This window comes from Rhinichthys klamathensis, unplaced genomic scaffold (genome assembly GCF_029890125.1).
Source record: "Rhinichthys klamathensis goyatoka isolate OS25496 unplaced genomic scaffold, OSU_Roscu_1.1 h1tg000192l_1, whole genome shotgun sequence".
Classification (NCBI taxonomy): Eukaryota; Metazoa; Chordata; class Actinopteri; order Cypriniformes; family Leuciscidae; genus Rhinichthys; species Rhinichthys klamathensis.
In genome coordinates this window covers 1,368,188-1,380,506 of record NW_026606718.1, presented here as the reverse complement: position 1 = coordinate 1,380,506, position 12,319 = coordinate 1,368,188, and the positions used below count along the sequence as shown (strand labels likewise).

Genomic DNA, 12,319 nt, shown 5'->3' with positions numbered 1-12,319 from the left:
AACACAATAACCTTGGAATATGTGACCCATTTTTCTGCTGTCAGCCAATCAAATGCAGAGCTGCAGCACAGCGACATAAAAGCAAAGGAGAAACTGACAGTCAGCCCCTTTATGCTGTGTCACTGTGCATGTTACACTGAGTTTGAGTGGCATAGATCTGGATTGCTGATGCGCTCTACCCTCGTTTTTTTTTTTTTTTTTTACGTTTTTTATTCCCGGAGACATTTAGGGCCCTGATATCTCTGGCTGGAGGATGGCTGGCTAAATGCTGCCAGTCCCTTGTGCTTTATGATGTGACTTGTGCAAGACATTTACCCATATTTCTTTGCAGAGCTGCAACCAATTACAGAGCCCAGTCACAGTAGACAGTAGGACAAATGCCAAGAGCGCAGAAGCTGTGTAGCTGGCTTCCATGTGGCCTTGTGACAAAATCAGACCATGACCCCTTTTCATATAGAGACATTTCTAGAGTCAGTGTCACATGCAATGAAAACACTTTTCAAATTGCTGTACGATATCTGTTGAAGATGAACAACCAGAGACGTTCAAAACGTAGTGTACATTTGGTCTACATGTGTCACATGTTTAACAGCATCACAGAAGGCCTTCGAATCGATTTATTCCACGCCGTTCCGTTTGAACGCATGCACACTTTTTGAAGGATGCAAACCTAAACATCTGTTTGCATCAATATTTTATATTAGTGCTTCCCTCATGTACATGTTACCTCGAACAGTGTATGAAATATTTACAATGGAAAAAAAGCCAAAAGCAATCACAGTGAGGAATGGGCCATTGGAAAGAACCTGGCATTCATACTATAGCAGGCCGGCTCTCTTAGATTTATAAGTTAAAGGCTCTCAGCAGCTATTATGATATGCCCTTACTGCTCACTGCCCCGTGTCTCTCTTTTTCTTCACTCTGTAGAGGGAACATAAAAAATGGACATTGTAATGAACATTACATCAATAATTAACACTGTTTTATCTGGATCTGCTTGTTACAATATGAGAAAAGCATTTCTTGAAAAAAAAAAAAACCCAGAAGAAAATGAAATGTGACAGGAAAACCATATTTTTGATATGTAGCAAGAGTTGCTTGGAGCTCAGATGGTGTACCTACATGTCCTAATAGCCACTGAAAAGCCCCCGGCTGTGTTTCTTGATGTTTCAGCCCGCTAAACAAGAGAAGACAGTTGAATCAACAATCCATAATCATTTTCCATAATTGCGTATATGCAAATAAGAATAAATGTCCTTGTGATCATGTATAATTTTATGAAAGCATGCCAAAACGGGAAGAGTCGGGTGAATCAGACAGTTCAGATCAAGTGTTTTCAAATATTTCAGTATCGGAGAGAGCAACAGAAAAATGAAATGGCAATGAATGTGTTCTGTGAGAAGGTTAAAATGTTGTTGTTTTTTACCCATTAGAATTGTATTTAATAACCATGTGGTGTCTAAACAACAGCATCATTTCTTGGAAATGTGTTTTTCTGTCAATTAGGGAATGCATGGTGAAAATGCAACATTGTGTTGATTTTGGCCTTCTTAAAATGCCAAACAATCAGCAGTATTTCTACAGACATTTAGACAATCGATTTACATGTGTGTAATAATTACAGAAAACTAATTAACAATGGGGTCCATGATCAGTGCTGTTGACTCTGGCACAGTGCAGCAGAGCTGTTTCTTTTTTTCTATGTGGAAGTCTTAGCAGTTTATTAGGCTGTCAAGATTGGAGAGTTTCTCCCATCTTGTGGCATGTCTGAAAATGGAAGCACTTTTCGGCAGCATAGGATCCTTTTTTTTTTTCTTTTTTTTTTAGTTTGCATTTTTACTGGCAATAAATGCCAGGGAAGTTACAATATTAACCATTTGTTTCCTCTTATTTGGGTGCATTGACAGGCTAAAATAAAACAGGATAAACCGCACTTGTCAGCGCATTAAGGTAGTCATTTTGCCACGATTGAAGATATATCCGACTGTCAAAGAGTCATGGATTGTTTACAGTGCAGTGCAGGGGCAATGACTGGACGTTTATTGCCATCCAGTCAGGTTGTATTTCACCATTGTACCTCAATCCACTGAGCTGTCATTGCATGCATAAGACCACTGCAGCCAGATATTTCCCAGAAGTCTAACTGCACTGTTATTGTGAGTATAATATAAAGTTACAGTAACAACTCTTGAAAATCATCAACTTTGCAACATAAAACTGATTTACTGTTTCTTTGAATTGCTGAATAGTCAGTAAATTTCAGGAGTGTCTTTGACTTTTCTCTTGTTTGTATGGTATAAAGCAGCTTGTGGGCCAAATATGTCTAACCATTGTGGATACTAAACAAAAACATATTTTATATAGTAGCCTACATATATTTTATGTAGCCTACTACTGTACATGAGGTCAATAGATTATATTGTGACCACTGAACAACAACCATCAAGAATACACCTTGGCAACACACTCAAAACGTCTTACCACCCCAGTGACTCTTTTTACCGATGTTTGAATTGGCAAACACCCCTCACATTTGCTTCAGAAAATAAAAAAAATGGTTGGATTTGTGCCTATTGCTATCAACAAATTTACATTTTGAAAGGACAAAGGTCCGTTAAGAAGAGACAGAATCTACTAGCCTAGGCTACTTATTAGGCCTTTAGGTTTTAGTTAGGTATTAGGCCCTTATTAGCCTAGGGTTTGAAATTAACTTTTTCACTCACCGGCCAATTTGGCTATAGCCTAGGCTACTAAAATTTGAAGTTACCGGCCATTTAGAAGTTCTACTAGCCAAAAAAAAAAAAAGAAAGTAGAAGAAATCAACCAGATTAACTATATATATAAAGTTTTGGATTTCATACATTAATTTCTTATTCAAACTAAATCCTGTCATCCAGCATCTCCTCCCTTCCTCTTTCATCCTCATCCTTTTCATCAAAAAGTTATTTTAGGTGGACAGATCAATACAGTACAAAGACCACCAAAAAATGTAGGATGTTGGAAAAATAATAATGTCTTTTCTGTTAACCAAATGCTTTTTAATCTCCGCTATTCAATGCAAATAAACAAGCGCGCCATTATTTGTTGCGTAGTGACGTGTGTGTCGGTGTCCAAGTAAGCCAGATATGCGCAGATTCTGCGCAATACGTATTTAATATATCATGATGACCCACGAGTATTTGCCCTGAATCTGTGCAGATTTGGTTTACACGGACTTCCCCAGCAAAGTTAGTAAATAAAATAATAACGCGCCAAATTGGCTTGTGATTTGACAGCGTTACCGCCACATGTGATTTTTACACGCATTTGGCAGGTTGGCGGGTGTTATTTTCAAACCCTGCCTGTGAAAGTTCTTGCTTTGCATTTGACATGCTGCTTTTCTGCACAGAGATTCTTAGTCACCAAAGTTTTTTAAAAAATCACCTTTTCTTAGTGTGAAAATCTACCTCTTAGTTTCTGACATGTCAATGCTCTGCTACACATTTTTATTTCTTGTGACTCACTGAACTTCACACTGCTCTGCACCGGTGTGATATATTGACATATAGACAGTTACAACAACTCTTGATATTTACAGGAGCCAAAAACAAACCACTGGCAAGTAGAGTTGCGGTGAACTTCTCCATTATATGAAGCTTCCTCATCAGAAAGCATGTGTCAAAGTAATGAGGCAGAAATTGAACACTGCATCTTTTCACTGTGGGAGAGGTGTGACATTGTGCTGTTCCTACTGACCTATGATTCGCACCGTATCTGTGCAATGAACATGGATGACTGAACCGTGGAAACACTGTTGGTTCTTGCTTCACATTCTATAAAAAAACATGGAAAGTTCTGAGGCTTTCTGATAGGACTGTGGCATAGTACGGCAACTCAAAATGTATGAATTAACATCTTTTTTTATCATTGTAATATTGCATTGTATTTCAGTGTACTTACTGGAATCACTCAAAAGAAATGCGTGCAACTTCCCATATATACAGAAAAAAATTTATACTTTTATTCAGCATTAGATTGAAAAGGTGACAGCGAAGGTCATTACATTTTTCAGATTTCTATTTCTAGAATCCTGAACAAAATTGATCAGGGTTTCCACACAAATATTACACAGCTCATCTTTTTTCAACACTGAAGACTGGACTAATCGCTGCTGAAAATGCAGCTTTGCCATTACAGGAATATATCAAATTGGAAACAGTTATATTAAATAATATTTTTCACATTTCACAATATTACAGGTTGTACTGTATTTTTCATCACATAATTGCAGCCTGTGTGTTCATAAGAGACCATTAAAAAAAAAAACGTTACCAAAAACGTGTGTGTGTGTGTGTGTGTATGATCATATCATAGGACACCAAAAGTGCAAAAGTAAACTAAACCATTAAAACCAGCAAGCTATATTTCAATCTAATAGAGCTTGCACGGTCACAGCATGCCCGGCCCTTAGATGTGTGAAACCCTCTTTAATCCTATATTTTACAGGTTGAGAGGGTGTCTTTTGTCTTGAGGTGACTTACAGGCTCACAATGGCCCTATTAAGAGCCCAAGAAGTCATCATCAGGCTTTTAACAAGCTGGCTTTTGTATTGATACTCATTGTCATGAAAAATACGCATGACATAATGCAATCGTAATTACAGTGTTCTCTGATCCTGTTCAATAATTCTCTGCAGTTCGTGTCAATAATAGGTTGAAGGAAGCAGAAGCCCTGTGGAGTAAGTTAGATAGATCTTGATCACACTGGGCTAGTGAGACCCTAAATGAACTCAAACTTCAATATATTCACAGCCGCTGTATTAATCCGCAGTGACTCACCAGGAACCCATCAGAAAACCTTGCATTGACCCAGCTCAACAGGAAATGAGTGTCTCTCTCTCTCTCCAACTCCGACAATTTCTTTTTTCTCTAAGCCACTTGACTTCAAAATAGCAAAATACTTTGAATGACAGTTTCTGTGGCAGCCTAGCATGAAATGCGGAAATGTGCAGAAATTTATGACAGTCAGAGACACGCTGACATTAAAATCATTCCAGTTCCTACACGCAAGTCGATGAGAGGCTCTAGTTCCTATTATCGGAAAATCAGTGACGACTAGGTCTGGTATTAATTGCTCCATGCTCTATTTGCCTCATCCCCCTATTTCTACATACGCGTGTGACAGAGAAAATGCTGTCTGTTACCAATCAAAGACACTTTCTTATCAGGAACGCTGACAATTTACCAACCAGACCTTCACAAGGCAACATGGAAAATATGAACCACTCAATGCATGTGACCCCTCCATAAATAGCTCATTAACTCATTCCTTCTAAGTCAAGAGGGATGGTAAACATCCGGTAAGATCATTATACCGTCTGTCACTGCACACCAGTCAATGCAAAATACAATTAAATATCTGCGGCACTGAGCAGGAGTCAATTCGAAATCCTATAATAAGCTAAGCAGGGAAAACTGCTATGAGGCGCCGCAAAAATAAAATAAATGCAATGATGGTTCATTTCAAGTTTTATCACAGTGTTTTAAACTCTCCAGCTCACCTACTTCTTAATCTAGCTCCCATGTGGATCTTATAGTAAAATGGAACAGCTCCCAAGTGACAGGCTTTACAAAATAGGGCTGCGCGACAGATGAACCTAATAGCAGAGAGTGCCGGAGGCACGTCAGTGATGAACAGGCCTCAGTTGATAAGTCATTGAGTGAGAATCTTATGCATGCATGAGAAATGATGTCAAATATTACATTTATCTCACGGACCCTAGAACAGACCGGCCAGCTTCTATTAAATGTCACAGCTTAAATTGATCATCACAACACGGTATAACGGTATTTAAAGAGCCTTTAGTTCTGTTCTCGTGAATGGATGAATTGAAATACTCGGAAAAGAGCTGAAAAGTTGACATTTCCACGCTAAACATGTCTCGCTCCAGGTTTAAGTGCACATAATTTCTCTTGTTGCCTTTGCTTAGGAATGACATTTATTTTTGCTGATAAATCTGGCCACTATGTGTAGGCATTAGCCACAAGGTGGCGCTCACCAGACCCCTATCAAAGACTTCAGACATCAGAGCTTGATTCAGAAATGTCAGTTAGTTGTTAAATAATGCAAAGCCATGTCAACATCATTCCCAAAGGTTTGATTGAACCCCCCAAAAAACACCCAAGCATTGCGTTAGCAAAATAGACTCTCTCCAGGGCCGTGTTTATCGGTCCACAATTGGCCTCATTATGAGAAACATCAAATCTCAGTGCGGACAGGATCACTTTATTATAATCATTAATTCCATAGTACTCTGTGTGCTAGTACTCCCAAGTTTCATTTGTATTTGTGTGTATGTATGGGATGAAGCCCAGATTTTCTAAGGCTCTTGTTAGTGTGAAAGGCAGTACTGATCCATGGCTTCAGGGCTGGCTGTGAGTGATGTACTCCCGAACACGGCCCCAAACGTTACTAATCACATAGCAGAGGAATGCTGTGACCATGGAAATGACTGTGCCATGCTGATAACGGCTCTCACTGATGACATCATAGTGGTCTATGTGAGACTGCAGGGATGACTCAGTCGGGTGTGGTGAAGTCGTCATTACAGACATTCTCACACAAACCCCATTCCTGGGAAAAATTCCTCTGAGCCCCCATAAGTAACATGTTGATTAAACAGTTGATTGCAATAGAGATCATTTATTATTTATTCAGAGTGACAGACATGTCCAATTCTTCCATATAATAACAAGGAATAATTTATCACAAGCTTTGCCTTCAAAAATATACCCGTGGATATCTATAACACATAGGCCTATTGTATGCAGCCTCTTTGCACATAGGATTACTTATTATTTTGCATAATAAGATTTATTATTTAACACATGCAATAATTATCACTCCATCTTCAGTTTGGATGTGTTCGTGAACCTAATGACAGTGGTTCTCAGCTGGTTTTGTTTCAGGAATTTGTTTTATCATACAACAGTAAGAAAATGTATATAAAATCAAACACTGAAAAGTGTTAATATCATTATGAACCGCATAAGCCCAGGAATAGGCAAAATGATTAACATGACATGCTGAAAAGGAAGCAGACAATTTTGGTTTCTAAAGGTCTCATGAATTTTGATGGTTTCGTGCTCTCGGCAGCCAATAATTCGTTGCACAAAACACATTGTTGTTGGCACAAACCATGTTTATCCTAGCTGCAGGTGAACCCATAATTAATGTAATCTATTTTTTTTTATAGCGTAATAGTTTTGCGCATGGTTTTTGAGGATGTGGGGATCTCAAGCAACCTGTCCATTTTGGCATCTGTCTAATTTGGCTAGCTTTTACCAAGTGAACCAATGAAAATACTGTTTGAATGGATGCACAGCCTGTTATATCAACAACAACACAATAAGAGAAGCAATATTTCCTACCTTTTAAAGGCCTATAAGCTATTTTGCTATCCTAACAAGGCATGATAACATTTGCATCATTAGCAATTAGCATTGCTTTTCCCCTGCTGTCTGAGATCATATAAGAACAGACCAGCATGCGACTGACCACCTGAGAATCTAAATTCTGTCATCATTTACTGTCACATTTATTGTATGAACAAAGACAGTTCAAAATGTCTTCTTTTGTGTTCCACAGAAGAAAGAAAGTCATACAGGTTTCAAACAACATTTAATTTCAGGGGGAACTATCCATTTTAGATACAACCTTTTAAAACTGAAACTGGAGCTTTATGCAGCATTATGCATACAAAGAAAAGGGATAAATTATGCAATGGAAAAAGAGGAGCTCATGGCTAAAAATGGCCACTCTTGTTAAATTCAGAGGGACATTACTGTTTTAGGCTTCTTTTCTACACAGCCCTCTCACCCCTTAATGTCCGGTATAAGTTTAAATCAGTGCAAGCGGGTTAAGGCTCCACACTGAACAAAGAGGTTGTGCAAGTTCTTAATTAATGTCTAGTCCAAGCAACCAATTTAGTGGGCTTTTTCTTCCTCCAGTGCCCGAAGAACAAGTCATCGTTGTTAATGCACTCTCTTTTCCTTAGCACTGAGTTTAGATTATTGTCTGTGCTCTACCACTAAAGCAATTTCCTGAGTGTATTTAATTGGTATTATGACCACTTGGCTTCTCCTGATTTGTCAGAGAGTTATTTATTTATTTCCATTCCAGGGAACGGCAGCAGTTTCCCAACGGGCAACAACCGTGAGATGCGTAACCTACGGAAAATATGAATTTCTAAGGGCTAAATTAACACAGCTGTCAATTACCCCAATGCTGTTTTATGTTCCCATAAATAGAAAATTAGAAAATGCCATATGACACAGTAAAACACAGACAGACTAGCTACAAAAACAACATATTGAAGAGAATAAAACATCCGCTTTCATGCACCGTCATCTTTTTTGTGCGGCCATTATAGGTGAGATGCGCATGTTTATTTTAAATACATCTGGCCCCATCCAATAACCTGTTTATTGCTCCTCCACTTCATTAAGCTCCAAGAAAAAACACTTGGGTCTGGCAGATTTGCTCATTATATTTCACATTGGTATTCAGGCTTGTGAAGACAAAGTACTTGTCATCCACATTGCAGCCCCCTCCTTCACCAAAATTGCTTAGCAGTGCATATGGTCTATGTCATACTCTCACACATCGGTTCACCCTCCCCCAAAAGGACTAGGCCTATCAAGCACACGAACAGCCTTGTATGACACATAGTCAGCATAACTATATCATGCATAGATGTAATCATTTCCACTAGAGGTTAAGGTGTGATGATGGTTGTATTACTCTTTCACTATGTGGCCTCTCTCTCCCTCTGTTGACTGATGGAGAGGATAACTTGAGACCACCATTCAAACTGAATATGATTTCGCTCTGCTCCAAAGTTGAATACATCAGTCTTGCATAAAATATACCTTTATTACGATTCCAGCTAAAATATAAAACTTTATGCAGAGTTCCATTATGAATTCTTAGAAAATACAAAATAAATTAAATGACTATCATCCACTTGGCTTTATTGTAGTGAGAGCACTATGCCCTCTCAATATAAACTGCTGAAAATGTAAGATTATTACTATTCATGCTACAACTCGCCTGGGACTCACATCTCAATAACTTCCTATATGAGTCAGACGCACTTGTACTGCACTCTGCACTGTGTTCTTCTGAGGGAAAAAAATCTCATACCAGCTGCTCATATTCACTGCATTTCTTACTCCCTCATTTTCATTTATAGATTTATAAGAAAGGATTAATTTGACCTTGAGATTAAATCATTATTAATAATAAGTAATTTAAATACAAAGTTGCTAAAGAAGATATTTTAAACTTGGATGGATGAATGGATGGATAGATGGATGGAGTTTGTTGGTCTGGAGAATTCAGGTATGTGTTCACACAATGGCAAGGAGGAAAGAAAACAACAATGATCTTAGAGAAGCAATTGTTGCTGCCATCAATCAAAACAATTTGAAGTAAATCATTCTACAGTGAGGACGATTATGCGGAAAGACAGTTCAAGACAGTTGCCAATCTTCCCAGAAGCGGACGTCCCAGCAGATTTTCCCCAAGGTCAGACAGTACAATGCTCCGAGAAACTGCAAAAAACCCAAGAACTACACCTCAGACTCTACAGGCCTCAGTTAACATGTTAAATGTTCATGACAGTACAATTAGAAAAAAGACTGGAGAATTATGTTTGGAAGGCATGTTGTTTCCAGGAAAAAGCTTCTTCTCTCTATGAACATGACAGCATGGCTTTGGTTTGCAAAGTTGCATCTGAAGAAACCTCAAGACTTCTGAAACAATGTCCTTTGGACAGATGAGAACAAAGTGGAGATGTTTGGCCATAATGCACAGCGCCACGTTTGGCGAAAACCAAACACGGCATATCAGCACAAACACAACACCTCAAATCAACATTCAAGCATGGTGGTGGAGGGCTGATGATTTTGGCTTGTTTTGCAGCCACAGGACCTGGGCACCTTGCAGTCGTTGAGTCGACCATGAACTCCTCTGTATACCAAAGTACTCTAGAGTCAAATGTGTGGCCATCTGTCCAACAGCTAAAGCATGGCAGAAATTGGGTCATGCAATGGGGCAATGATCAAAAGCACACCAGCAAATCTACAACAGAATTGCTGAAAAAGAAAAGAATCAAGGTGTCGCAGTGGCCCATGTCAAAGTCCAGACCTCAACCCGGTTGACCTTCAGAGAACTGTGGATAAACAAACGTTGTAAAAAAGAGCGATCCAGAATTTCTCCTGAACGATGTGAGAGACTGATGAAGTCATACAGAAAATGATTACTTCAAGTTATTGCTGCTAAAAGGGGCTCTGCAAGCAACTGAATCATAGGGTGTATATGTTTGTCACCCATGGATTCTCCATTTTGGCTTTATTTTTGTTAAATAATGACACAGTGTAATATGTCATGTGTTGTTTGTTTTTCATCTGAGGTTGTATTTACAGGTCAATTTTTTTAGACCTGTTTTTAATGACCAGATGATTTTTTATTATGTCCTGATAATTCAAAAGGGTGTTCTTTCTTTTTCAAATGATAGATAGACAGGTAGATAGATGGTCTTGTGTCTGCCTCCTTATCACAAATGTTATTTAAAGCTCATCCTTGTTTAAAAAAAAAAAAACTTAATTATGTATTTGTCTTTTCTGTGTATTATTTTAAACAGTCCTATTGTCTCTTTCTGCTGTAAAACAAATTTAGCCTACTGTTGTTGCCATGCCAATAAATAAAGCACAGAACTGAGCTGAACTGAAACTTGATAATGAGTAGAGAAAGAATATGCACTTTCGCCTTTAAATTCAGTCAACAACCATGTAAAAAGTCCCTTCACAGATTCAAATCTCTCTTCACACCTTTTAATCTTATACCATTGTGTTTTAATGCCCCCCACTGCGCGTTCAGATGAACTTTTCTCGAGTTCTCGAGCCACTCCCAAACACACCTGATAACACTGACTGCTGGGAATCCGCCATCATCACCCTCCTCCTCCTCCTCCTCATTGACCTCACGGGAAAAGCCGAAACTCCTCCTAAACACTTAACGGACTCTTCCATTTATTACTCGAACGGGCTCTTTTAGTCAAGTTTTAGTGGATTATATCATTTGGCTTTTGTTTAGCCGCTGGGAGGGATTAAACACGCGGAAAAACTTTACCACAGTATTTTAAAAGTCTCATCCCTCCATTTTGAATCTGACAGGAATTTCAAACAGTCTGGTGAGTAACGTTAGGGTTTGCCTTTGTCTAAGTAGTTTAAATGGCATTATTTTCATTAATAACTCATAGAAAAGTAGATTTGCCTCATAACTGGTTCAGTATGTGTCTATATTGTGAGTATAGGAGACAAAATGCGGAATTTGAGTGTGTGGCTACACTGTGTTAGCTCGTTTCCCAACTTCATGGAATGTTTGGGATATTTCTATGTCGTTTCATATTTAACTGAATTAACACCATTTTTTTTTCTTGTAAACGTCTTGTTAATTGCCCTTTGACGAATTTAGAATCGTAACGAAAGGACAAAAAAAGTTGACAACGTCTTAAAGTATTAAACAGAAGCTATCCTGGAAACTTTGGTGGGAATGCTAACTGTTAGTTGTTAGCTGTTAGCTGCACGTCTCGTATCAGGACAAATGTGTCGGGAGTTTTATTCTTGAATGTGTTTTTTGATCAACAGGCCATTTAAATGTTATCGTATGTGTTTTGTGGATGGTTGACTATTTTTAATCGCCTATAATGATAGGTTAAGGCGTTTGAGAAATATAAAATCCATACGAGGACTTTAGGGCTCCGCCTAAACCACAAACTAGGGATCAGGCCCTTCCTGTGAGTTCTGCCCTTCGCAGTTTAATACAGGATTCAGATAGTGTTGTTGTCTACTGAAATAATGTGTCGTCTACCAAAGATACAATACTTGTAATTAAAGTACAACCAGATAATATTTATCCTTATGTATGTATATGTAACGTTAATGTACAGTCAGCTGGTCATTATGGAAGTGAAGTGAAAGTAAGTTACATTATCCCGTTTATTTCACGGCTAAGTTAAGTTTCTCACCAAATGAATAATTACTTGGACAGATTTTATTTGAATTTATTTAATCATTTTACCTGTACATTCTCAACGTTGTCGCAAAGGAAAAAGCTACTTAAGTTAAATTGTACAAAACAATCGTGAAATAAGAGTGGGCGAGTCCGCGGTGTGACGCAATACATGAAAGTAGCAACGGTTTCAATTACCCGGATGACTTTTTGTGTGTGTGTGTGTGTGTGTGTGTGTGTGAAACTCTCAAAGATTGTTCTTCAA

At 38.4% G+C, this 12,319-nt stretch overlaps 1 protein-coding gene across 1 annotated transcript in view; it reads left to right on the top strand.

Moving 5' to 3' along the window:
• The first annotated feature begins 10,991 nt into the window (after positions 1 to 10,991).
• Positions 10,992 to 12,319, top strand: part of ctnna1 (catenin (cadherin-associated protein), alpha 1) — a 150,120-nt gene continuing 148,792 nt past the window's right edge. Inside the window, exon 1 of the mRNA XM_056262399.1 lies at positions 10,992 to 11,233. The gene's annotated coding sequence lies outside the window, so the exon portion shown is untranslated. The remainder of the gene's footprint in view (positions 11,234 to 12,319) is intronic.